Genomic DNA, 24,872 nt, shown 5'->3' on the forward strand with positions numbered 1-24,872 from the left:
ACTACTAGGAATGATTCAAAAACACAGAACTTCCTGCTTTAAAGTCTTTCAAAGGCTTTTCACGTGGATAATCAGGTTCAAGCAATTACCGTGATATCCAAGGTCATTTATGATCTGATCCCCAGACCTTTTCAACTCCAGCTTTAATTCCCACTACATCGCACGTTCAGGCTCTGCTTCTGTGCCTTTGTATGCTTTCCTCCATCTGAAATTCATCCCTCATTTAACCAGGTGAAGGTCTACTGTCCTTCAAGATAATAAAGATAGTGCATCTTTTCCTCTTAGAATCTTCCCTGACATCCTGTCCTTTTTCCACAACCACATCCTCACCCAACACACTTACACTGAATTACTCTTTCCTTTCTGCTTTCATGAAAATTTCGATCTATTCTCTACAATAATCCTTAGCGTTTTCTTTTTTCCTACTGCTTTGATTGGTGGTCTTTTCTTGCTAGACTGGGAATTCCTTAAAAGGGTAGAGATTTTTGTCTAGTTCATTTTTGGCTCTTGGACATAGCGCAATACTCAGCACTAGGAAGGTTCTCTTTAAATATTTGTTCAAGTACTGATGTCGCTATTCATTCCAATAAATACATGTTGAGCATCTACTCAACAAGAGGGAAATACAGTGCAATCCACAGTCCCTGCCTTCCTTACTTAGCCTTCCACAGTATTCTTTCCTTTACCATATGGCATTCTCGGTTTATCATTTTAAACCCTCTCCTCCTACCACTCACATTCTTTGCTTGTTTTAATAAAGCAAGATCATGCCAAACAATCTATTATAGTAACTCACCGAACATCCCTGCCCTTCCTCTTTCCATACCCACTAGTTCCACAACAGTGAGGACCCAGTTATTAGATAAAGGACAACTATTGCAACAGGAAACACATTAGACTATAAATGCTGGTGTTTGGGTGCTGTATTTTCCAATGATAACGGATTGGACATAGCTCAATCAATTAAACCCACTAGGCCTCACCTCTAGAGTTCCTTCGGCTCTATTCATTTTTAGTATTTTGTTAATAAGGTAAACATATCCTTCTTTGTATATCTATAAAGTGAAGGGACAACCAGATCCTTGCAAAGCAGCTGTCCAGCATATGCTTGAACTCTGAGTGACAGGGAATCATTCCTCTCTCACAGTAGTGTTCATCTTTGAACAGCCCTGCTAGTCCCTACTTTGCGCTGAAATGTGTCTCCCTGTAAACTTGGTAGGTAACAATGGTGTTAGTAGAGAACACCACTGGATTTAAACACCAAAGTAGTGTGGTCAGGTCCTAGTTCTATAACTTCTGTCTACATGACCTTGGACAAGCACAAAAATAGCTCCAAGTATTAGTTTGCTTGACTTAAAAGAGGAAAATAATATGTTAAATCATTAGCATTAATAGGAATACAATTGAATTAAAGCATCCAGTGAGTGTTAATATAGTACTTAGATGTACTGAGTACAGAAGAGTGTGATCCCCCTTCCATACATAGCCTTTTTCACCACCAGTCTGCAGACAGGGTGTGTGCCTCCTCACACAGGCCCTATGCATCTCCTCCACACACTCACCTCTAAACATACCCTAGTGCCTCTTAAAATGTGGCATCTAGAACTGAGTCCAGCCTTCCAGGTATAAAGAGAAAAGAGAGAAATACAATTTTATGCATTCTTGTGGTGATGTTTCAAAATTCAGCTTGATATCACATTTATATTTTCCTACCAACCTGCACTATTCATAAATATCGTGTTATTTTTTGCCAACTAAAACAAAAACTCAAACCTTTTCTAGGACTTCAACACATACATACCTATTTAAGCATACTCCTCCAAACTGAATTTGTGCAATTTGTTTGTGGAGACTGAGTGTTCACTTTTGCATGTATTCATCTTAAATATCACTTTGGAAGTTATGTATCAGGATCCCCTGCCACACAGAGAATAATGTGAATAAGAATAACATTTGAAAGACATTCAGGAGTCAGGGGCAGGGAGGATCCCCAAAGCACTTTAAACAACTTGCTCCTAAATTTCTAATTTCTCCCCTACAACTTAATTATAAATATATAATTCTCCCCTAAAATTATATAACTTCTCACATTCATTTTGCTTCATTATAAGGTAGTATTTTAAGTGCATATGTTTCCCAAACATCATTCTCTGGAACTCCTGAAGAACGCACCGAGATAAGGCAGACCTACACTGAAGCTCAACTGAGTCAGGTAATTTGCTGAACACTCACTGAACCAAAATAGGCTTCTTGGAGAAACTGCTCCATCCACAGGCCCTGCTGAAGGGGTGGCCCCAGGCAGTACTCCTTCCTGCCCTGTAATCCTTGTAATCCCTGAATCACTGTGGATTACCCCTGGGAGGGTACCTGACCTGTAAACAGTCAATGCACACTCATTCAAATGACCTGGGAAAAAACTCAATCCAAAAAACCAGTCCAATCAGACAATCAACTGGGGAAGCTGGATCCAAAAAGAGGCAGAGAGGGTGGCCACATGAGAGAGCGGCACTGACACATCTCCAGTGAACAGAAGATAACATCAGCCAATAACTAAGCAGAAAACATCCATTCGCACATCCATTCACTCATTTGCACAATGAATACTTATCAAGAGTTTCCTATTTTAGGTGCTGGGAATACTGTAGGGAGAAAATACACAAAAATTCTGCAAGGATCATGCATTTTGGTGGATGGGACAAGCAACAAAAAAATTAATATACCAAACAGTGTATTAGAAGGTGGTAAATGTTGGATAAACATTATGCAGGGGAGAGAACTAGAAAGTGCCAGAGGCTGGGGTGCAACTTTCTATCACAGGAATAGAGAAAGTCTCAGTAGAAGGTTACCTTGGAGCTAAGGCTTGAAGGAAGTGAGGCGCTGAGTCCTTAGTAAAGAAGCTGGGGGAGTCAACAGGTAGTGTGCTGATCAGGAAGCACACACCAAGTGCAGGGCAAAACTAGGCAAACCAGAGAGCAGGGCATTCAAAATCTTCTTGTTCTGTCACTAAGTCATGTTTGACTCTTTGCGACCCCGTGGACTGCAGCAGGCCAGGCTTCCCTGTCCTTCAATAACTCCCAGGGTTTGCTCAAACTCATGTCCATTGAGTCTGTGAGGCCATCCAACCATCTCATTGTCTGTTGCCCCCTCCTTCTCCTGCTGTCGGTCTTTCTCAGCATCATGGTCTTTTCCATTGAGTCTGCTCTTCGTGTCAATTGATCAAAGTATTGGAGCTTCAGCATCAGACCTTACAATGAATATTCAGGGTTGATTTCCTTTAGGATAGAGTGCTGTCCAAGGGACTCTCAAGAGTCTTCTCCAGCACCACAATCAAAAGCATTAATTCTTTCTCTGTCAGCATTCTTTATGGTCCAACTCACATACATGACTACTGGAAAAACCATAGCTTTGACTATATGGACCTTTGTGGGCAAAGTGATGTCTCTCCTTTTTAATGCACTGTCTAGCTTTGCCATAGCTTTCCTTCCAAGGAGCAAGAGTCTTAATTTCATGGCTGCAGTCACCATCCACAGTGATTCTGGATCCCAAGAAAATATAATCTGTCACAGTTTCCACTTTTTCCTCATCTATTTGCCATGAAGTGACAGGACTAGATGTCATGATCTTAGTTTTTTGAGTGTTGAGTTTTAAGCCAGCTTTTTCACTCTCCTCTTTTACCTTCATCAAGAGGCTCTTTAGTTCCTCTTCACTTTCTGCCATTTCAGTGGTATCATCTCCATTCTGAGATTGTTGACATTTCTCCTGGCAATCTTGATTCCAGCTTCCAGATTTCAGTTTCACCTAGCCTGGCATTTCACATGACGTACTCTGCATATGAGTTAATAAGCAGGGTGACAATATGCAGTCTTGACGTATTTCTTTCCCCATTTTGAATCAGTCCATTGTTTCATGTCTATTTCTAACTGTTCCTTCTTGACCTGCATACAGTTTTCTCAGGAGACAGGTAAAGTGGTCTGGTATTCCCATCTCTTAAGAATTTTCCACAGTTTGTTGTGATCCACACAGTCAAAGGCTTTAGTGTAGTCAATGAAGCAGATGTTTTTCTGCAATTCCTTTGCTTTTTATATGTTGGCAATTTGATCTCTGGTTCCTCTGCCATTTCTAAATCCAGCTTGTACATCTGGAAGTTCTTGGTTCACATTCTGTTGAAGCCTAACTTGAAGGATTTTGAGCATAACCTTGCTAGCATGTGAGATGAGCGCAACTGTATAGTAGTTTGAATGTTCTTTGGAAATGCCTTCCTTTGGGACTGGAATGAAAACTGACCTTTTCCCAATCCTGTGGCCAACACTGAGTTAGTAATGCTTCCTAAGGCCCACTTGACTTCACACTCCAGGATATCTGGCTCTAGATGAGTGATTACACCACTGTGGTTATCCAGGTCATTAAGACCTTTCTTGTACAGTTCTGTGTATTCTTGCTACCTCCTCTTAATATCTTCTGTTTTTATTAAGTCCTTTCCATTCCTGTCCTTTATTAGGCCCATCCTTGCATGAAATGTTCCCTTGATATTGTCAGTTTTCTTAAAGAGATCTCTAGTTTTTCCTGTTCTATTGTTTTCCTCTATTTCTTTGCACTGTTCACTTAGGAAGGCCTTGTTATCTCTCCTTGCTATTGTCTGGAAAGATGCATTCAATTGGATATATCTTTCCTTTTCTCCTTTACTTCTCTTCCTTTCTCAGCTATTTCTAGCTGGGGTCTTTTTAAAAACAAACATTCCCAGCACTTTCCCAGGTGTATTGGACCAGATCTTGGCAGAGGGGGCCTCTAAATCTGTATTTTTGAAACAGTCCTCAGGTGATAGGGATGTTCCAGCAGGATGAGAACTCTGGCTCTTAAAATCCACAAAATTCCTACTGATACATTGGGGTCGGAATCTCCTTCAAATTCTGTGTTCCAAAAAGCTCAACTCCATCTGCACCCCTCTCCTCCTAAGAGGCTTTATTGTTGAACCTTCCCGTTATTCCTAGGAAGGAAAGCTGATAGCATGGCTGACATTTCAGTTTTTCTGATTAACATATGTATCCTTCACAAACCCAACAGACAAGAACCAAACCCTAGCACCCTATTCCCTGAGGTCACATGTTTGAGTTTCCATATCTTGCAAGTAGAATTGCCTAACAAACCACAGTCACAGAGCTGTGAGATGGTGCCAAAGCTGCAGCACTGAGCCGGTATTCATTCTGCAACTCTTGCCTTTGGGAGTGTTTAGCATTTCAAAATCAATACTTGAAAAATTATCAAGGTATTGTATTTTTAAATCTAAAGGAATATCACATTTATTTTTAATAATGTACATTTAATACATTAGTGAATTTTTAGGAAAGATCTTTAATAATTTTCTTTAAAAATTACTATGAGTACTTATTTCATCAGTTTTTGACAGTTTAATTCCAAGCACAAGACTTCTGTCTTTTACCGAGGAAGTTAAAAAGATATGGTTTTTGAAAAATGTACTTTCATGTTTCTGAAATTATAAAAATAACACTTTAAAGAGTGGAGTTGTTTTTTGTTGTTGTTTGTTTGTTTTGGTTTGTTGCTTTTTGTTTTGCCACCTGTTAGTCCATCATCTAGGCCAATGAATTTCGAATCCTTTAGACAACAGAACTTTTTCCAAGGCCAGCATAGTTTGTATTTATTTCTTTCAGGTAGGATTTTTTTCCCCCAATGACACTTTCATACAGTGTTTTTAGTAAACAGGCCAAGGGAAAGAGTAAAAAGTAATGTTTGATTTTTTATGAAATCAGCAAGTTTTTTCTTTCTAGTAGGACTGCTTCTTCTTCTAGTGAAATCTTGGGGTTTTAAAGCTGGAAGACACCCCCCTCTCCCCCCACCCCATCTGTCCCAGCATCCTCATTTTCCTGTGACCTGGACAAATTAAGCGACATACCTAATTCTAGACTTAGTTAATGAAACGTCCAGAGTCCAGGCCTCTGGACTACTAGCTGCTGTAAGCTAAAAGTGTATGAATATTTGCAGTACCATCTGTATGTGTGTAAATAGATGTGGTGCATAATTTAGTCATGATACAAGTTTATTTCTTGAACATTAATAGTGCTTTAAAAGTATTCTGAGTAATAGAAAATGAAATAAAATTTCAGACTAAGGAAACTTTAGCAATCAATTTACTGTCAATCCTAATTAATATAAACTTTGTAATAGAGATTAACAAAGGAGGTCAAGTTAAAGGCAAACTGTTTTAAATGCTTCTGGGAGTATACAATACATTTCATAATAGAGTACAGTAAACTGGCTATGAAATTTTTATAGTTCTGTCCAATAAATTTTCTTCCAATCAGTACCATTAAATGTCAGTACAGTATATGCTCCAATAGGTGTCAGGACTCTTTGGTTGCAAGTATCAGAGCCAACCTGAACTGGATTGGGGTGGAGGCACGATGGATTTTCTGGAACAGCACTGCCATAGCTTAAGGGCACGGATAGAAGAACAGCATTTCTGAGGACTTCTGAGCCAGAACCAGAAACGAAATCAAAGTCAATATCTTTCTCAGAGTCCCTTCTCCCAACCCAGTTTCTTTCTGGCCTGTCTTCAGTCTATACAGCTTCAAACTAGTTTGTTTTAGGTTACCAGGAGAAGAGCTACTGTTTGCACTGAGTGGGTTTCCTTCATCTGATGGAGTGTTCATGTAGGATAATATTGGGGGTGAAAATTTTGGGTCATATGAATGGTCAAACACTGAACAGTAGGACAACCTCCTAGAGGGTGGAGGACTGGCAGCTCCCATCATGGGAGGAAGTCTCCTTCAAAAAAAGATGAGGCATTACCAGTTAAAGGGGAGAGTGGGGAACCAGGCTGACACAAAGAATAGTCACAGCAGGATTGTGCTTCTCTAAACCTCAGACTAAAAGGGCAGTTTTTGTGAAATATCTTATTACCCACCCAAATACTAAAATTATAATGCTAATTAGTTCTAGTGTCATCACTGTATATTAAAAACATACATTCAAGTACCTTATTTTCTGGTTTGTTGATTCACCTTTAAAACCCTACCCTGCAATAATTCTTCAGTTTATTCATGATTCAGTTCAGTTCAGTTGCTCAGTCATGTCTGACTCTTTGCGACCGCATGGACTGCAACATGCCAGGCTTCCCTGTCCATCACCAATTCCCGGAGTTTGCTCAAACTCATGTTCATCAAGTCAGTGATGCCATCCAAGTGGTGTTGTCCCCTTCTCTTCCTGCCTTCAATCTTTCCCAGCATCAGAGTCTTTTTCAATGAATCAGTTCTTCACATAGCCAAAGTATTAGCCAGGTGGCCAAAGTATTAGAGCTTCAGCATTAATCCTTCCAATGAATATTCAGGACTGATTTCCTTTAGGATTGGCTAATTTAGTCCAAGGGACTCTCAAGAGTCTTCTCCAGCACCACAGTTTAAAAGAAAGAAAGAAGAAGCATCAGTTCCTCGGTGCTCAGCCTTCTTTATGGTCCAACTCTCACAACCATACATGACTACTGGAAAAACCACAGCTTTGACTAGATGGACCTTTGTTGGCATAGTAATGTCTCTGCTTTTTAATATGCTGTCTAGTTTGGTCATAGCTTTTCTTTCAAGGAGCAAGCGTCTTTTAATTTCATGGCTGCAGTCACCATCTGCAGTGATTTTGGAGCCCAAGAAAAGAAAGCCTGTCGCTGTTTCCACTGTTTCCCCATCTATTTGCCATGAAGTGATGGGACCGGAGGCCATGATCTTAGTTTTTTGAATGTTTAGGATTCATGATTATTCATGATTAGGGTAGAAAAATACAATTTTGCTTGATCAGAATATTTTTACTTATTATGTGCATTATAAGGTCTAAAAAATTTACATCTAAAAATATTTTATTCAAAGCTGAAGAGGTAAAAGCACTTGATTGTCATGTTTAATCTGCATAGTGAAAGAATCAGGTCTCATTTAGAAGGCATTATTATTTAAGTTATGGAGAAAGTTCTTCGGTTTCTGTTACATGGTATTTCAGTATGGGGCTAGGTCCTACTTATTAGTAAGACAGAAAAGAATGTTAAAAACAAGCTTTGTCCAAGTCATAAGGTTTACTTTTGTTTTTCAGTGTGTTCCAGGCATCAGCCTGACTACAAACGTCAACATTTACCTCAACAATCAAGTAATGTGTTTTGCTCTGGACTCTCAAAATCTGAGGCCAGAGACCAGAGTGGTCCCTCCTGGCTTCAGTTCTTCCATGATCAGAAAAGGTTCTCGTGTGTGTGTGTGTGTGTGTGTGTGTGTGTTTTAATTCTGTGTTCTTGAAGAAAATAGGGACAAACCACATTTAAAAATCATCTCCAGCATTTGTCCAGGATCCTTCCACTCTGTCACTGTCCAGTTGGTCTGGAGAGGTGGAGAAACTCGGCAGAACTTTAGCAGCTGAATGGCAGCTTGGGAGAAGGCCCATTGCATAAAGTTGGAGGAGGCACTAGCAATACTAAAGCAAAGGATTGATTTGCTTGTGGGATAAAGTGGGAAATGGAAAGAATTGCCTTTTGTATCAATCCAACTTTTCCTCTCCTTCTGGCTCTCCTTCTGAATAAAACATTATTATATAACAAAGGGCCTTTAAACAATTTCTTTTTTTTTTTAATTGGCAAGTTGACAAATACAGATTGTGTCATCCTGGGTTACAGCCACTTCTTAGGGTGTGGAGTTACTTGATTCCAGCACTGTGGATCAGTGCTCAAAACATGTTACACAATCTAGGTTTGTGCCTCATTGACATTATCTTAGATTTAGAAAAAAAGAATAAAAGGCATGTTTCCCTTTGGGGACTTGAAGAAAGGGAGCCACATAATTCTAGTTGACCATTTTATTCTGAAACCATAACTTTTTATATAAAAATATGCAAATAAGCCAATAAATCTTATTACTCTTATTATCTTATCAGTATCTTTTCACTATTCTTAAGATGAAAACAATTACAGTTTACACTTTTTCAGTTAAAGTATGGCAGCAAATCTGGCACAAGGGCTGTTGCTGGTGCTCAGATTACCCTTCTGAGAAACAACCCTAGGTACCTGATCTGTATTGAAATTATGCTTAGATGCTTCCATGGTCATTTTAGTGTCATACGAGCAACTTTCAAGCATTTTAAGTGGAAAAAAGATGGGCATGAACAGAAACATGGGAAAAGACATTCAATGATGTTTCTTCAGGCAACCAAATCGGTAGTGCCAACCCCAGGGAAGGACAGGGAAGCCTGGCTTACTGTGTCCCATGGAGTTGCAGAAAGGCAGACAAGACTTAGCCATTGAACAACAGCAACAACCCTGCTTTAGAGGCCTGGAGACAAGGCTGAAGGCATTATAAGTGTGTGCTCAGTCTCATGGGGAGACAAGAACCCAACCAACACTCAATGCAATGCAACACATGCTGAAGTTATCATTAAATTCTACACAAACGTTATACAGATCCAGAAAAGAGCCGCTGCCAAGGTGTCTAGTGAACACTTCAGGAGGCTTTGACTCCTGAACTAACTCTAGAAGGAAGAGTGGGCAGTGTCTAGGCTGGAAACAGAAGAAAAGGCAGAAGAAACAACAAATTCAGTGGCTCATGCTCAGTTCTGTCTGATTCTTTGCAACCCTAAAAGGTTGCAAAAGCTGACTGTAACCCGCCAGCTCCTCTGTCCATGAGATTTCCCAGGCAAGAATACTGGAGTGGGTTGCCATTTCCTTCTCTAGAGGATCTTCCGGACCCAGGGATCAAATCTGTGTCTCCTGCCTTGCAGGTGGGTTCTTTACCACTGAGCCACTGAGGAAGCCCTATATACAGTGGCTAAGAGGCATTAAAAAACATGCTACTTGAAGAATTTTGAGTATCCCTACTGTGGTTACATGAGCAGAGAGAGGGTCAATTAAGGGAAGGTGGAAATGAGAAACTATTGTGGGCCAAGGGTGGAAAATTCAACAACTGCACAGGCCAGGCAGGTAATAAAAATGATAGAAGCTGAGCAGGTCTAGGTGCAAATGTATTCACCGTGACTGAATGGCTCACTGCAGAATGAAAAACCTCTAAAAATATGGCACCAAATTATACTTACCTCCCCAAATGTGACAGATTGCATCTTTCCCCATACCTTTGCCAAGAATGGGTATTTACAGCAATATTTTTCATTCATTCAACAAATACTTATTGAGTGCCTCCTATTATGAGGGATGGTATTTAGAAACTGAGGATACAGCAGTGAATAAAGCAAAATTCTTATCCTCATTGAACTGATACTGTAGTTGAAGGGCAGACAGACAAAATGTATAATGTATAGTTGCTAGATGAATGCTATGGAGAACAATAAAGGAAGGATGGCAAATAGAGGATGGGAGATATGTTGGATTTTAGATACATAACCAGAAAGGTGTGTCACCAAAGAGGTAGCCATGAAAAAAAGACTGGAAGAGTTGAAAGAAGGCACTGCAGAAATCTGCGGGAAACGCGTTTCAAGCAGCAGAAACAACAAACAAAGCACCTGCCGGGGCAGAGAGGGAAGGGAATAATGTGAGAGGGAAAGATATTGTGCTGGGTCTTTTAGGGAATTGATTGCGGCTCTTCCTCTGAGCAAACTGAAAAAGCTTCAGTTTTGAGCAGAGGAATGATAGGCGGGGTTTGTACTTTTAAAGACTCATTCTGGCCGCTGAGTGTAGGGTGCCTTGAAGGGAAGGGCCCAGAGAACAGCTGAGAGATGAGAAGGGAGGAGAGGAAAGGAAAGATATAATGTATCAAGCTAGAAGGTATTCCTTTGCTGGGGAGATTTTTTGTTGTATGTTGTTAAAAAGTTGATTTTCTGGCTTCCCTGGTGGCCCAGTGGTTAAGAATCTACCTGCTAATGCCGGGGACATGGGTTCCATCCCTGGTCTGGGAAGATCCCGCATGCTGTGGGGCAGTCAAGCCTGTGTGCCATAACTACTGAAGCCTGCACCTAGAGTCCACGCCCTGCAACAAGAGAGTCATCGCAATGAGAACCTGCACACAGCAACCAAAAGTAGCCCCTGCCCACTGAAACTACGGAAACCCCGCAGCAACAGAGATCCAGCACAGCCAAAAAGTCAATACAAATAAATAAATCTTAAAAAAGAAAGAAAAATCCTTTGGATTTTTTGGTAATATCTGATGTAAAAACCCAAGCGAACTTTTTTGGCCGACCCGATTCGGGACTGATATGACAGTGGCTTGTCATAGTGTGGGGAAAGCAGGTGGTAAGTAGTGGTTAGGTTCTGGTTATAAGATAAAAGCGGGGCACCAGGATTCCACAACAGATTAGATGTAGGGGTTTAGCAAGAAAAGAATCCAGCAATAACTCATGGGTTTGGGGCCTGCGCAATTAGAACAGTAATATTCTATATTTACTATGTGGAAATCATAGGGAGGAGCAGTTTGGCTTGAGGGGAATGGAAAGGGAGGTGTGCTTAATAATTTGGTTTTGAAAATGTTAACTTTGAGGTACATATCAGATAATAAGCATACATTTAGAATAAAGCAGCTGGAAATATGAGTTAAGAGGTCTGAACTAGAAACGTACATTTGGAATATGTTGGTATATCAGTGTAAAGGTAATGTCACAACTATGAGACTTGGTGAGATTAATGAGAACAAGCGTAAAGAAGAGATCTAAAGCCTCTGCTGTCCATTCTGGAGCATCCAACATTTAGAGACTGGGAAGATGAACCAGAATCAACAAAGGAAACTTAACCACCATGAGGCTGTAAAAAAAAAAAAAAAAAATATATATATATATATATATATGTATATATATATATATATGTATATGTATATATCAGGCATGTGTATTATTATGGAAAGCAAGTAAAGAACTATTTTTAAAAGAGAAGAATGACCAATTCAGTCTAATAATACTAATAGGGTGAGTGTATTAGTCAGGGTTTTCAGAGAAAGAGAACCAACAGGTAGGATAGATGTATGTATTATGTTTGTTTTTAAAAAATTGGCTTATACAATTACAGAATTTGACAAGTCCAAAATTTGCAGAGGGAACTGGTAATTTAGAGACCCAAACAGCACTGATGCTGCAGTTCAAGTCCCAGGGCCTTCTGCTATGGAATCCCTCTTGTTGGGGGAAATGTCAGTCTTTTGTTCTGTTCAGGAGTTCAGCTGAATGGATGAAGCCCACCCACATTATGGAGGGCAATCTGCTTTACTCAAAGCTCACCAATTTAAATGTAAATCTTTTCCCAAAACACTTTCACCAAAACATCTAAATAAATTTCTGACCAAATACCTGGGTACTATGACCCAGCCAAGGCGACACATAAAATTGTCACAGCAACAAAGATGAGGCTGAGAAATGGCAGGTGTAATAGTTGTAATTGGCAACCCAAGGAAGAGTGGGTTTGATAGAATGATGGGAGATAGCTTGATTGGAAAGAAAACAGGAGGAGGAATGTCACGTACTTCTGAATTCATTGGACGCGGGGGAAAGAAAACAGAGCAGTGTTAAGCCACCAAGGCAGACTGACCTGGTGCTAGTTGGCAGCACCCATGAAGCAAACTAGGGACAAGACAGGGACGAGAGATCAGCTCTCTCCTGAAGCTGGAGACCTGAAAAGAAGTTCCAGTGGTCCCAGGTCAGCGGTACATGTGGTTTCACACAGAAGAGGATTTTTGGAGAAACACATCTTTTGTTTAAAACTTCAAGAATCCCACAAATTAATATCAGCTAAATCAATCAGTATAAAAAATATATAAGCAAACAAATGAATGAGAGAATCAGAAGCAGCAAACATCAGATCTAATCTCCCAAAAGTTTCAAATATTCATGTTCCCAAACAAACAAAAAACTTACTATAAAATATTGAAAATTTTTTAAAATGATAAATAAGATGAATAAATAATAAGAGGTTTCACATCTATTTCTCCCCCAGAAATATTTGGGGAGAGAAAAACAGACAAAACTTTATGAAATAGAAATAGAACTCTACGCAATACTCTGTAATAACCTATATGGGAAAAGAATCTAAGGAAAAGAGTGGGTACATGTGTACATATGACTGATTCACTTTGCTTTACAGCAGAAACTAACACAACATAATAATTCAGCTATTTTCCAATAAAAAATTAAAAAAAATACAACCGTTAAAAAAGTCTCAATTGATTAGTTAAAACACATATTATGCACAGTGGAATAAAAATATTGGTAAATTTAAAGGACAGATCTGAAGAAAGTTCACGGAAGATAAGCAGATGGAAAATAGAAAAGGTTAACAGATATAGAAATAGTCATATGATATTTCGAGGAAGAAAGGAAGAGAAAGCTTGTTTGTTCCATGTACCTAGCACCAAGTAGGTAAGAAGATACATAAAACCCACAGGGTTCATAATCACTGACTCTGAACCCGACTGGTACCATCAAATGTTAGACTGATCGGATTAGTATTTCTTCCTTTGGGGGAGGCGGGGAAAAGGGTTGGGAAAATGACAGAGCCAACAAAAGTTCCTCATACTAGTTACCAGTAGTAAATGTGATGCATAAACTATGGAGTCACTCACTATACTCATATTTTAATATCAGACTAATCTTCCCATGTGACATCAGAATTTTCTTTTGGGTGTAGTTTCTTCTTCTTTGCCTACAAACATACTTAAATTTCTATTTATTTATAAAAAACAAAATTCAAATAATTCTTTTAAGTTATTATCTTTCTTTCCCCTTCCATTCAATAATAAATTTCTTGGGAAAAAATGAAATCATCTTAGACTTGAAATGATTATTTGTTCTCTATTCATTCACTACTTGCTGCCTCCCAGCTAATCAACTGAAACAGTTCTTTCAAAGTTAACAATGACTGCTTATCATATTCAACGAATTTTCTTCCTCTTTTCCCTCTATGTGGTATTTGATAACTCATTCCCTTCTTTTTTTAAAATCTGCAAATACTTATTAAAATTTTGCTAGTCTCTAAACTAGGTCCTGAAAATAAAAAGAGAATTCTCTGACATCAAGTGGTTTACAGTTTACTTATCAGAGAAGATATGTGCACAACAAAATGAAATAAAGCACTAATGAGGAAGTGATCAGTTCTATCTGGTGGGGGTGGAGTTGGAGGTAGGAGAAGCGAAATCAGGAAAGACTTTACGCTTGAGTTTTTGAAAGACACTGTGTGTTGATTAGGTGAATGTGTGCAGACTCAGGCATCATTCAAGGCAGAGTAAACACAAGAGCATTAAACACCCAAGTGAGTCGAGGGTGCTGAAAACAGGTCAGTTTGCATGGGACAGAAGACACAAGTTGACCATTAAGGCTAGAATGAAAAGCAATACAAAATCACAGAAGACTTTAAACTTTCCAAGGAATCTGGACTATTATCAGCATTCAACAAAGTGCTGAAGGGATTCTCCTCCTCCTTTTTTCTTCTTTTTACTATGTTTATAATTTAGAAATAACACCCTAGCAGGAAGAAGGAGGCTTAACTGGAAGGCTCTAAAACTGGAGGAAGGAGACATTGAGAACATTGACACGCTGATGAACACTGAGATTAACTTGTTTTGCCATCAGATATAATGTTGTAAAATAACATTAGCGTTATATCACTGTGATTATTTCCTTGGTAGAAATTCCTGGAAGTAGAAACTGCAGTATCAAATTTGTTAACAATTACAGTCGCTTGATACATATTGACAAACTGCTTTCCAAATAACTGTCTCAGTTGATGTTTCCATTAGCACTGAGAATTGCATTAGATTTAAGAAAAATTTTCTAAGTGTATAGTCAAACATTTCCTCTATGATTAGTTTGCATTTCCAGAATTACAAGTTAATACATTTACTGGAAATTTGTATTTTCTTGTTTTGGGAATTATCCATCCATGTTCTTTGATCATTTTTTTATTAGAATTTTTTTTTCTTGATTTTTGTTAAGTATACTGATCTTTTCTAATACATCATCCTTTGTTGCATATATTAATATACAAAGTATTATAGCTATTCTATAGCTAAATATAAAGATCTTTTCCTTTTCAAACACTTTTCCTTCATCGTCTGTGACACTATTTTATCATTTTCTATTTCTTACTCCATTTTGCTATATAGTATCTAGCTGATACGTCTCCCTCCTTCAAGTAGATACTTGTCACGGCCTTTCACTTTCTTATGTTAATGTCGTTACACTCAGAGATCTAACCTATTTCAAATCTTTCACTGGTTTTAAATATTGACCTTCTTAATCTAACTTTTTTTTCTGAGTAATGTACATAGTATTAAATTCAAAAGTACAAAAGTAACTGTAAATGAAAAAAGTCTATTTTTCTCCTTGACCCATATTCATCCAATTTATCTTCTAGGAGGCAACCACAATTATAGTCTCTTGCAGAACCTTCTAAGAATAGGCTGTGTGTGTTGTCACCATATGGACTATAGCCCACCAGGTTCCTCTCTCCATGGGATTCTCCAGGCAAGAATACTGGAATGGGTTTCCATTTCCTCCTCCAGGGAATCTTCCTGACCCAGGGATAAAACCTGTGTCTCCTGCATCTCCTTTGCAGGCAGATATTTTACTGCTGAGCCACCAGGGAAGACTGTAATTATAATATATATATGTATATATATATACATATATATATATAATACATATAATTCCACCCCCCCCACATATTAGTATGCTGTGTACCCTGTTCTATACATTACTTTTTGTACTTAATAGATTTTGGAGATCTTTTACCAGTACACATGAAACACATTGAATTTCATTAATTAAATATGTATTTTTTAAACCAGTCTTCTAATGCTAAACATTTAGTCTGCTTCAAGTATACTACAGTCTTTTATAAACATCATTTTGTACTTACAGAATAAGTACTTAGGACTAGAATTGCTAAGGATATTGCTGTTCAGTCGCTCAGTTGTGTCCAACTCTTCAGGACCACACAGACGGCAGCACGCCAGAATTTTCTGGCTTTCACTGTCTCCCTGAGTTTGCTCAAATCCATGTCCATTGTATCAGTGATGCCATCCAACCATCTCATCCTCTGTCACCCCCTCTCCTCCTGCCTTCAATCTTTCCCAGTATCAAGGTCTTTCCCAATGAGTAGCCCCTTCCCCATCAGGTGGCCAAAGTGCTGAAGCTGAAGTTTTAGCATAAGTCCTTTCAATGAATATTCAGGGATGATTTCTTTTAGGTCTGACTGGTTTGATCTCCTTGCAGTCCAAGGGACTCTCAAGAGTCTTCTCCAGCACAATTCAAAAACATTGATTCTTCGGTGCTCAGCCTTCTTTATGGTCCAGTTCTCACATCTGTAGATGACTATTATAAAAACCCAAACTTTGAGTAGACAGACCTTTGTTGACAAAGTAATGTCTTTGCTTTTTAATATGTTGTTTAGGTTTGTCATAGCTTTCCTTCCAAAAAGCAAACATCTTTTAATTTCATGGCTGTAGTCACCATCTGCAATGATTTTGGAGCCCAAAAAAATAAAATCTGTCACTGTTTCCACTTTCCCCCCTTCTATTTGCCAGAAGTGATGGGACCAGATGCCATGATCCTAGTTTTTTGAGTGTTGAGTTTTAAACCAGCTTTTTCACTCTCCTCTTTCATCCTCATCAAGAGGCTCTTTAGTTTCTCTTTGCTTTCTGCCATTACAGTGGTATCATCTGTATATCTGAGGTTATTGATATTTCTCCTAGGAATCTAGATTCCAGCTTGGGATTCATCCAGCCTGGCATTTAGAATATAAGTCATATAAGCAAGGTGACAATATATAGCCTTGATTTCCTCAATTTTGAACCAGCCCATTGTTCCATGTCCAGTTCTAACAGTTGCTTCATGACCTGCATACAGGTTTCCCAGGAGACAAATAAGGTGGTCTGGTATTTCTCTTTTGGAATTTTCCATAGTTTATTGTGATCCATACAGTCAAAGGCTTTGGTGTGGTTAATGAAGCCAAAGTAGAGGATTTTCTGGAATTCCTTGCTTTCTCTATGAAGAATAAGAGTATATGCATTTGTTATTTTGACTGACTCCTGTGAAATTGCCTTTTATTGAGGTTATTCCAATTACAATTCCTCCAGCAATGCTTGGTAACTCTATTATAATTTTTTTTTTTTTAATTTTTGCCAGTCTGATAAGTGAAATGTAGCTTCTAATGTAGTATATAACTAGGTGAGGATTGGTATCTTTTCTATACATTTAAGAGCAATTTGTATTTCCTTCTTTACTTTTTCATTCCTTCTCCCCCTTTACTCCTATTTTGTATGAATAGTTGGCCTTTTTTCCTATGAATTATAGGAATTTGCTTCTAATACGTGTTGTATATATTCTCAAATTTTAGTTTGTGTTAGTTATGTTGTGTTTTGTTTCCTATAAAATTTCTGATTATTATGGAAACAAATTCACCAATCATCGCTTTATGGCTTCTGTGTTTTATGTTATACTTGTAAAACCTTTCCCATGCTGATATTTAAAGCAAAATTTCCCAAGTTTTACATTTGTACTTTTATGGGTTTATTTTATGTCTAGATCTTTGATCTATTTGGAACTCATTTACATGCAAAGTGTAAGGTAGGAATCCAAGTTTTATTTTTTCCCAACTGCTATCCACTCACTGCAAAACCATTTGTTGAATAATTTTACTTTCCTCCTTAATTTGAAATGCTGTGTTTTTTTTTTTAATCACTTCCTTGCATTTTTTGGTCTATTTCTAGACATTCTATTGTGTTTTACTGATGAACATGCTCCAACCTAGTTTAATTATTATACTTTTAAACAGGGAGTACTTTTATATAATAGAGAGTCCTCTCTTTTTCCTTGTTTTCTGAAATTTTCCTTGTTATTCTTGCTTATGTATTTTTACATATAAACTTTAGAACCAGCTTATCTAGTTCTAAAATGGAAACATTCTTATTGTTACACAGATTGGGATCAGATTTAATTTACAGATTCATTTAGGAAGATTTGACATTTTTATCATGCTGATTATTTCCATCAAGAACATAGAATGTTTTTGATTTAAAGTCTTCTTTTGTGTATTTCAGTAGTGTTTTTCACGTAAATGGTACATAGTTATTTTAAAGTTTATTCTTATATACTTCATCTTTTCACTGTTATTATAACATCTATTGCTTCTATGCAAATGACTTTCAAATTGATATGTTTATCTTCATGTCTTTTAAAAACACCACACATACATGGCCAGCTGTTTTTTAGACTGTTTTCACTTGAAGGTTCTCCTGTTATTTCAAACTCAACAAGTGTCAAATTTGGTTCATCACTCTCCAGCAGCCAAATGTAGCCTGTGTTCTTCACGTCTGCATCAGAGCCTAACACAGGGGCACATGCCTGGCACATAGCAGGTTTATATACAGCTTCTGAGTGGCCACACCTGGAGGTGTGGTTCCTCTCTTTATCTTTCCCTACCTCTCTTTCTCTTTGTCATACAGACACACACATACTGAAAGCCAGCTACATAATTTGTGGGGCCTAGTGCAAATAGAAATGAAGGACTCTCTGTTGGAAAGCAGGAAAAAAAGTACTATTAAAGTTGCTAATATAAAGTTTTTCCTTTTCTCCCCTGCTCTCTCTTTTAATTGGTATGCTTTTGTTTGACATTTAACATCATCCAACAGAAAGAAAAATCAAAACTTTTAATAACTAGTGTGAATTTTACCATTCATCTTTATGTTGTGCAATGTCAGTTTCAAATAGAAATAGCACATTTAATGTATGCAGGATCACAGAAATGACACAGTTTGCACATTTTGTCCTTAACAGAACAGTAGAAATACTGCACAAAACTAATTCAACTGTTTTTGTTTCACTTCTTGACACTCAGGCATCCTACCCCCACTGTGTACTTTGGGCATACTGATATGTAAGGAAGGAGTAAAAAGGAAAGAACTATGGATTTCTCTATCTTCGCCTTTCCTTCTACCTCATCATTTTCAGCTGAAGTAGTTGGCTAATCAGGCAAGTAATGGGAATAAGAATGATTTCAAGTCATGCTCACATCTATGAACACGTGTACCCAGTTCTGAGATAGACAGCAGGCATACATGCTAGGTCACTTCAGTTGTATCTGACTCTTTGAGATGCTATGGACTGTAGCCCACCAGGCTCCTCGGTCCATGGGACTCTCCAGGCCAGAATACTGGAGTGGGGAGCCATGCCCTCCTCCAGGGGATCTTCCTGACCCAGGGATGGAACCTGCATCTTTTAGGTTTCTCTCTTAGAGATAGACAGAATAGGAATCAGTCCTATTAAACTGGTAAGGTAGCCAAGGTTCTGAAGGATTAGGGGATTTACTAGAAGCTGTAGATCTGTTTAGTGAGCCCCAGAATCCACAGTTGGGTCCCCACCACCGTCCACTTTTTAAATTCAATTCATGTGGAAGAGGGGATTCCCTGGTCACTCAGTGGTAAAGAGTCTGTCTACCAATGCAGGAGACACAAGTTCAATCCCTCATCCAGGAGGCTGCCACTTGCTGCAGAGCAGCTAAGTCCCGGAGCCATAACTAATGAAACCCATGCGCCCTAGAGCTCCCACTCTGCAACAAGAAAAGCTCCATGCACCCCAAGAAGTCCATGCACCCCAAGAGAGTGGCCCTCACTTGCCCAAACTAGAGGAAAGCTTGCACAACAATGCAAATGCAGCAGAGTCAAAAACAAATACATACAATTATTTTTTAAAAATTCATGTGAAAGATTCATTCAAAATCTGCTTGTTTTTTTAGAACCTCATTGTGTTACAGGACCTCTCCCTTCTAAGGTCTGTCACACCTGAATCAGTTTTAGAGTCAGGAATAAATTTAGATCTACTTTCAAAGAACTGTACTTTTCACAGCTTTATAAATATTTTATCAAGCAAAACATCCTTTTTATTTTCATTTCTGAATCTGAATAGCTAAGACTGTACACACAGACCATAAACACAATTATTAATCATAGTCCATCTCTAAAAAATTTTAGTCATATAGAAAATTCACACATCCTCAGGAAAAATTCATATGTCAGGGAGACTTTTACACTGAGCAAGTTTGTTAAAAACAACATTTGAACTGTAGGACAAAGGGCCTCTTCACACACAAGATGAAGAATGGAGTTACCACCTACTTAATATTTTCCTAGTCATTGTTTTCCTAAGTAATATGAATTTGGAGCCTATTGTTGGCCTAGAAACTCTACAGTGAAGCCTGAAATATGAAAATGCTGGCCATAATAAATACACCTAATACATGTCCTGGGTAGCTGGACATTTAAGTGGCGTGTGTGACTAGAAAGGAGATCATTGTTTTCCCATTTGATATTTCCTCATCTCCCCAACCACTGCCTACTACTGCTGGCTCCACAGGAAATTAAGCTCCTGAGGTATGCTGGAGTAAGCCATTTATTATTGAACATTTTCAATAAAGTGGATCAGAGGGAGTAGAATAAAATCCTTGAGGGCAAAGATTTCCCTTTTTCTTGTTTCACTTTGGTGTACCTACTTTATTTAAAACAACCACCACAGTCCCAATAACACAATGGAATTCAATGTATGATGTAACCCATCTAGGAGTATGTGGGTTCTCTGCATCAGCTGAGGAGTTGGTCCTGCCACTGCTCACATGTCGAAACAAAGGGGGAAATGCCAACCATTCAGCACATCTACAGTTTCCAGTTGGGTTATAGCCCAGTTCTCCCACCCTCTGCAATAACTACAACAAAGTGCAGAAGAATAATCTGAAATAGGCAACTAAGAAAGTTCTGTACTCTTTTATGACTAAGGAGAGAGAGAGAAGAGAAACTACTTCTGGTTTCAGTTTATTTCAAAAGCCTTCAGACGTTTTACCTGTCTCTCAAAATCACTTTCAAGTGCTGTCTTGGCTTGGGTTTGTTCGCCACAGATACTACAATGGAGACGCAGCTGGAAAGCTTACTGAGGAATGCTCTCAGGAAACCTGCCTGTAAGGAACTGAAAAGAAAAGTGAAATTGTTAGTTGTGTCCGACTCTGTGATCCCATGGACTGTGGCCCACCAGACTCCTCTATTCATGGGATTCCCCAGGCAAGAATACCGGAGGGGTAGCCATTTTCCCCTCCAGGGCATCTTCCAAACACAGGGATCGAACATGCATCTCCTGCACTGTAGACAGATTCTTTACCATCTGAGGCACCAGGGTAAGGAACTGAGGCGAAGGGAAAATGTGAATTGCAGTTGGTTACAGATGAGGCTTCAATCAATTTTAGGGACAGGTCTAGGCTAAGTTGAGCCAGGTTGAGGACGGGGGCCAGGCCACTGTAGGCCCATCTTAACCAGTCATTAGTCATGGGCTGCTCCCTCAAAGAAACACCAACTTGGAGGAGGCAAGTCTCTACAGCTACGGCAAGACCCTGGAAAGAACATGGGCAAGCCTATCGGCAGCATCTGGGGTTGAGTGCATCAAGGCTGAGGAGTGGGTTCAGGCGGCATGGCCTGAATGATGAGACCCCTTTCCATGACAGAACTCATCTCCTCTAGCCACACTGGCCTCCTTACTGGTTGCTGAAACTGCCAGACATGCTCTCCTCTCAGGACCTTTGTCTTCTTCTTCCTCTATCTGGAACACACCTCAGGTGGTCAACTCTCTGGTTTGCCTAGGCTGGGACTGCCCTGGTTTTAGCGACAGGATGCATCCTGGGAAACCGTTAGTCCCAGACAAGTCAGGATGGTAGGTCAGCTGTACCTCCTCCAGAAGCCCACACGTCTCCTCATCTTTTCTGAACATCCTACTTATAATTGCACCCTCTAAATCTCACAAACATATTCCCAGTTCCCCTTTCCTACTTTTATTATTTTCTGTACCACTTAATACCTTCTAATATATCACTTATTTGTTTCATTTAGCTTAGGAAAATAAACTTGAGGACAATTTTGGCACATCATAGACATTTCAAAAGTATGCACTGAATGGGTGAAATAAGTGTTTCTAATATTTTGTATAAAACAGTTCCTGGCTTGTACCAAGTGTATGCCATCCTTTAATGATTAGTTAAAATTTTCAGATGGTAATCATTTATCATTGTTAATTACTTGGCAATTATGCTGGTGAAAGGTCAAATTGATCACAGAATCATTTCTTCAGTAAGTGAATGGAGAAGGGATTTAAAATTAAATCATTCTACTTGGTGGTTGATGGTAATGACATGCTATTTTTAAATTATGTGAAATAATTTAACAGACTGCTTATTTAGAATTTGCAACTTGAAAAAATAGACTGGAAAAAAATAGGGCAGTCTAACTGACTGACAGCTTTGCCCACTGTGAAGTTAACACATGGTAGCAGCCATTTCTTTAGCACATCTTTATAAACAAGTGTTTAAACAGGCACACTGGATAGCTATGAGACTGAAATTCCAACAGCTGTAAAGTCAAAGCATCAGATTTTTAGTGAGCCATAGGTTTCTTCAAAGAGAAGGGCAAAATTAACAGTACCTTTTGGAGAGATAAATATTTATTTGTACTTGAAAGAAAAAATTTTAGAAAATATAATAGATACTCAAACACATACTTCCATTCCCATAAAATGTAATAAATGTTTTGACTTCTATTCCTAAGAACTTAGCCCAAATTATAGTTCCCTCTGCTCCACAAAAAAGTGAAATATGACAAGAAATATGAACTGGTTTTCACATTGTATTTTAAATGAGCTTTTTTTTTTAATTTTTGGTTTTAGTAAAGAATTAAGATCCTTCCAAATTAGTTTATCAACCTATCTTTGATATAGACATAATTATTATTCTCAATCTGTGAGGAATTTTTAAAACCAAATATGTAGAAAATTCTCCTTTAATTTTATTTCTGAAACATTTTATCTTAAGACAATGTAATAAATGAGATCTAACTGAACACACTGTATCATGGTAGGAATTATTTATGCATTTAGTTTCCCACTATTTATACTTGTATTCACATATAGTATTGTAGATTTAAAGTATATTCTGTATCTTTGTTCTGTTTGCAGAACAATAGAAGGCATTAATTAACCTAAGTACTTTACTTGAAAAACCTGTGGTTATAACACATGGCCTGAATCAGGCTCATTTTGCTAATCAAACTTTTGTTTCCTAACGATGAAAAGGTAGTAAGTTCAAATAATGTTTATTGTATATTTGTTGCAACTCTACTGAAGTATTTGACTGTATATTTCATTAATAAGCTTTGCTGGTGGTGTTCAGTCGCTGCTGTGTCCAGCTCTTTGCAACCCCATGGATTGCAGCACGCTAGGCTCCCCTGTCCTTCACTATCTCCGGGAGTTTGTTCAAATTCATGTCCACTGGGTCGGTGATGTTATCCAACCATCTCATTCTCTGCATTCTTTTTAAACTCCAACACGGATTAAAGGAATATATGAAGAATTTTTAAAATGTTCAATGAAATTGCATAAGTACTGTCATGGACTGAATTGTGTCTTCACAAGAAGAGGCAGTTTTGACACACAGGACACGAAAGATGCGTGAGTCAAAGGAAACACCATGTGAGGACACAGTCAGACAGTCACTTGCAAGCCAGACAGCAAAGCCCGGAAGTCAGCCTGGCCCACATCTTGATCTTAAGGCTTCCAGCCTCCAGAACTTGAGAAAATAAATTTCTCTTGTTTAACCATATTGTCTGTGGTACTTTGTAATGGCTGTCCTAGCAAATTAATACATCATCCTTTCAAAGTGTGGTGGTTGTTAACCCTGATTGCAACAGCTACGTCCCTTTCCATTTTGTTCCTGACGAGATGCAATTTGCAGTTAGTGTTTGTTTGCTTGTTTGTGGACCCTGGCGTGAGGGCTGGATGAATTTTCTTTGCCCATCCCCTTCACCAAGCATCCCTTGTTTCTTTCCTCCCACCCATTCTTCCCTCCTTTTCATCTTGCCCTTTGTTTCACATCAGCGCTTCCCCTTCTCGTGCCTTTCAATGCCCCACATGCTGCAACCAGATGTCTGGATTATGAAAAGGGGAAATGTCAAGTTTTATTTTACATCGAATGTAGACACAGGCTGAAAGGTAAGGGGAAATAGATGGTACCAGAGCTCTTAAATGAACTGGGATGGCATTCTTCATCATCTTATACACAAATTTCTTGATATTTGAATAGAGTAGACATTTAATTAAAAGATCTTTTTAATAACCACTAATGATCTTACATTTTACTATCTTTATAAGCATTTCTGTCTATTATTTTCTTCTCTTTGAAAAAGGAAATTCAGTTTTCCTTTCATATGTCATTTTTTTTCTGTGAATCTTTCTAGACACATTTCTGACCATTTCTGCCCCATTAGTGGCCATGACAAATAGAGGACACTCAATGCGTGCTTGATAAGTGAATATACAGATATCAAAATGTATCCGGACACTCTCCACCACCCGTACTGCGGTACCCCTGCTCTGAGCCTCATCATCTCTCTTCTGGCTCATGGTGGGGGCCTTCAGTTGGTCACCTTTCTCCTCTTATTCCTGATGGTCTGTTTTCAACACAGCAGCCAGTGACTTGGAATATAAAGTAAATGTGTCAAACGGACATAGAGAGTAGGCTTATGGACATGGGGAGAAGGGTGGAGAGGGTGAGATGTATGGCAAGAGTAACATGGAAACTTGCATTACCATATACAAAATAGACAGCCAATGGGAATTTGCTGTGTGGCTCAGGAAACTCAAACAGGGGCTCTGTACCAACCTAGAGGGGTGGGATGGGGAGAGAGATGGGAGGGAGGTTCAGAAGGGAGGGGATAGAGGTATACCTGTGGCTGATTCATGCTGAGGTTTGACAGAAAACAACAAAATTCTGAAAAGCAATTATCCTTCAATTAAAAAAATAAATTAATTAAAAAAATAAAGTAAATGTGTCACTATCCCACTAAAAGTGCGGTCACGATTTTCCATCTCATTCACAGTAACACACCAAG

The 24,872-nt window shown here is 38.7% G+C and overlaps 1 protein-coding gene and 1 long non-coding RNA gene across 2 annotated transcripts in view; one reads left to right on the forward strand and one right to left on the reverse strand.

Moving 5' to 3' along the window:
* Nucleotides 1–24,872, reverse strand: part of SESTD1 (SEC14 and spectrin domain containing 1) — a 198,827-nt gene that overhangs the window by 130,679 nt on the left and 43,276 nt on the right. The window contains exons 5-6 of the mRNA XM_065931855.1: nucleotides 20,791–20,913; nucleotides 1,802–1,917 (exon numbers count right to left, since the gene is read on the reverse strand). The gene's annotated coding sequence lies outside the window, so the exon portion shown is untranslated. The remainder of the gene's footprint in view (nucleotides 1–1,801; nucleotides 1,918–20,790; nucleotides 20,914–24,872) is intronic.
* The window catches only part of LOC136165431 (uncharacterized), a 47,414-nt gene that overhangs the window by 2,472 nt on the left and 20,070 nt on the right, over nucleotides 1–24,872 (forward strand). The gene's annotated exons all lie outside the window — the stretch shown is intronic.

The sequence above is a fragment of the Muntiacus reevesi genome, chromosome 3, assembly GCF_963930625.1.
Source record: "Muntiacus reevesi chromosome 3, mMunRee1.1, whole genome shotgun sequence".
NCBI lineage: Eukaryota > Metazoa > Chordata > Mammalia > Artiodactyla > Cervidae > Muntiacus > Muntiacus reevesi.